This window comes from Rhipicephalus sanguineus, chromosome 2 (genome assembly GCF_013339695.2).
Source record: "Rhipicephalus sanguineus isolate Rsan-2018 chromosome 2, BIME_Rsan_1.4, whole genome shotgun sequence".
In the NCBI taxonomy this organism is placed as follows: Eukaryota; Metazoa; Arthropoda; class Arachnida; order Ixodida; family Ixodidae; genus Rhipicephalus; species Rhipicephalus sanguineus.
Genome location: NC_051177.1, coordinates 129,562,550 through 129,565,657, shown reverse-complemented (window position 1 = coordinate 129,565,657; position 3,108 = coordinate 129,562,550).

Below are 3,108 nucleotides of genomic sequence, written 5' to 3'. Positions count from 1 at the left end.
AGGCAAGGCTAGAGGGAAGACAGGACGCGCGTTCCACGACGCGAGGTCGGTAGCATGCCCTAACGAAAGCCAACGGAACGCGATCGTGCAAGTGCTCCGGCTTCGCATCGCCTCATGGTTCCATTTAGCGTCCCAAAACCAAAACATATTGCTCAAGGTGTGCCTTGCGTTTTTTCGTAGAAATAATTTCTTTATCATGTACATTAAACGAAAAGTTGAAAGCTCACTAGAGTGTATCGCCCGCAAAGTATGTCTTTTAGTGTGATTTAACTCTCGTACGGCAGGGTCCTCGCACCGTTGCCGGTCCACCTCGCCCGTGACGATCGGGCGAGGTGGCTACATATAACTACTACTACTACACTTAAGAAAAACATCTGGCGTTCTTTCGTTCTGCTTTTTACAAAACATCTGGCGTCTTTCGTTGGTTATTTCATCAATCAACGGCGTTTTGAACAAAATATTTATTGTTTAATCACGCACAGGAGAAATCTCACCAGGGCACTACCTTGGAGGTAAACAATGGCTGCTAATGGCAATGAGAGACAGAAGAAGTCGGCTTTTAGCTAACACTTACACTTCTACTTCTACTAACGTTTCCTACTGGAACATGCCAATGGCTGCTAATGGGGAATGAGAGACAGAAGAATTCGGCTTTTAGTTAACGCGCACGCTGCGAATTTTTTATTGTTCAACAACGCACAGGAGAAATCTCCCACCGGCACCACCTTGGAGGTCAAAGCGTAAGACTTGTTACTCACTACTACGACCACGACGACTACGAGGGACGAACGGGTGCCGCCTTAAAGGGCCCCTCACCAGGTTGACAATTTGAGCTAACGAGCGCAATGCATGCACTGCCGCGTTCACGATTACGTCTGCCAAAATTTGCAACGCTACGCGCCGCGTAAATGGGTCAAATTTCAAGCTGAAACGCTGCTTCCCTTCTTCTCGCGTCCGCGCGCCAGAGATGAGGGGGATATGACGTACATGAGAGAATGGCCCTACGTAGATGGTAGTGCTGTGACGTCGCTCCTCCTACGTTAGACGACTGTGCTCTGACGTCGCCAACAGTAGCACGTGACACTGCAATAATTATTTGACACGACGTGTAGTTGTGTAATTTGTTGCTTGATGGATGATAAAACTAGAGAGCAATAATAAACCCACAAACGAAGTGTATGCGTTTTCTTTTTTAAATTTTTACTGCGAATCGCAGCGAGATTCGAGATTAATCTACCTCCGTTTCGCACGCGTTCGTGTTCTCGCGCTTTGCGCGTCGTGCAGACGCCACCCTTTGCAAAGAAACTAATTTTCTACCGCGTTCCAGCGCTCATTAGGCTCATTTATCCTCCCGCGTCTAACTAGATGTTCATGCGGCACACCGCTAGTGTCGCGGTCCGTACAAATGTTGCAGCTTTCGTGCTCAGTAATAGGTTAAAAGCCAAGTGATCGGCGAGGGCGCATTCGGCATAACTTGCAGAGATGAAGCACAGAGAACGCCGCCACAACACCGCTCGCGTCTCGGGGGCTCGGGCTGGTTCGGGCACGTCATGCGCTCGTGACATTTTGTGCGCATGACGTGTTCATGCGTATGCGTTATGTGATCCTTCTGCTCGCGTGCGAAGAGGGCAGGGAGGGATTTGGCTTGCGAAGGCTACACGGGGCGAGCGGCAAGGGTTTGCGCTCGCCTCCTCGTCATCATGGTTTCGCGTCGCTACAAATTAATTGTTTTTCTCAGCTTCTAAACCGACCGAATTAGAAAAATTCTTGTGGCAGAAGGCTCTTTATTGGGCTCTCGCAACACACTTGCAATTGTCTAACTTAAAATTCGTTAGGTCACCTGGTGAGGGGCCCTTTAGGAGCTTCGCCCTAACACAATAATTTGTAGCGGCGCGAAAACCATGAATGCGAGGAGGCGAGCTGCAAAACCCTTGCCGCTCACCCCGTGTAGCCTTCGCAAGCCAAATCCCTTCCCTGCCCTCTCGGCACGCGAGCAGAAGGATCACATAACGCATACGCATGAACACGTCATGCGCACAAATGTCACGAGGCATGACGTGCCCGAACCAGCCCGAACCAGCCCGAGCCCCCCAAGACGATGAGCGGTGTTGTGGCGGCGTTCTTGGAGCTTCATCTCTGCAAGTTATGCCGAATGCGCCCTCGCCGATCACTTGGCTTTTAACCTATTACTGAGCACGAAAGCTGCAACATTTGTACGGACGCGAGACTAGCGGTGTGCCGCATGAACATCTAGTTAGACGCGGGAGGATAAATGAGTCTAATGAGCGCTGGAACGCGGTAGAAAATTAGTTTCTTTGCAAAGGGTGTCGTCTGCACGATGCGCAAAGCGCGAGAACACGAACGCGTGCGAAACGGAGGTAGATTAGTCTCGAATCTCGCTGCGATTCGCAGTTAAAATTAAAAAAAAAGAAAACGCACACATTTCGTTTGTGTGTTTTATTATTGCTCTCAAGTTTTATTCATCCATTCAAGCAACAAATTACACAAACTACATCATCATCATCATCATCATCAGCCTGTCTACGCCCACTGCAGGGCAAAGGCCTCTCCCATGTTCCGCCAATCAACCCGGTCCTGTGCTTTCCTGTTGCCCCGTTATACCTGCAAACTTCTTAATCTCATCTACCCACCTAATTTTCTGTCTTCCCCTCACGCGTTTGCCCTCTCTTGGAATCCAGTCAGTTACCCTTAATGACCACCGGTTATCCTGCCGACGTGCTACGTGGCCGGCCCATATCCATTTCTTCTTCTTAATTTCAACTATGATTCCTTAACCCCCGTTTGTTCCCTGACCCACTCGCTCTCTTCCTGTCTCTTAAGGTTACACCTATCATTTTCCTTTCCATCGCTCGCTGCGTCGTCCTCAATTTAAGTTGAACCCTCTTTGTAAGTCCTCCAGTTTCGCTCCGTAGGTAAGTACCGGTAAGAGCAGCTGTTTATCTTACCGGTACTTACCTACGGAGCAGAAACCACACAAACTACACGTAGTGTCAAATAATTGTCGCAGGTCACGTGCTACTGTTGGCGACGTCAGAGCACAGTCGTCTACGTAGGGAGCGACGTCACAGCACTACCATCTACGTAGGG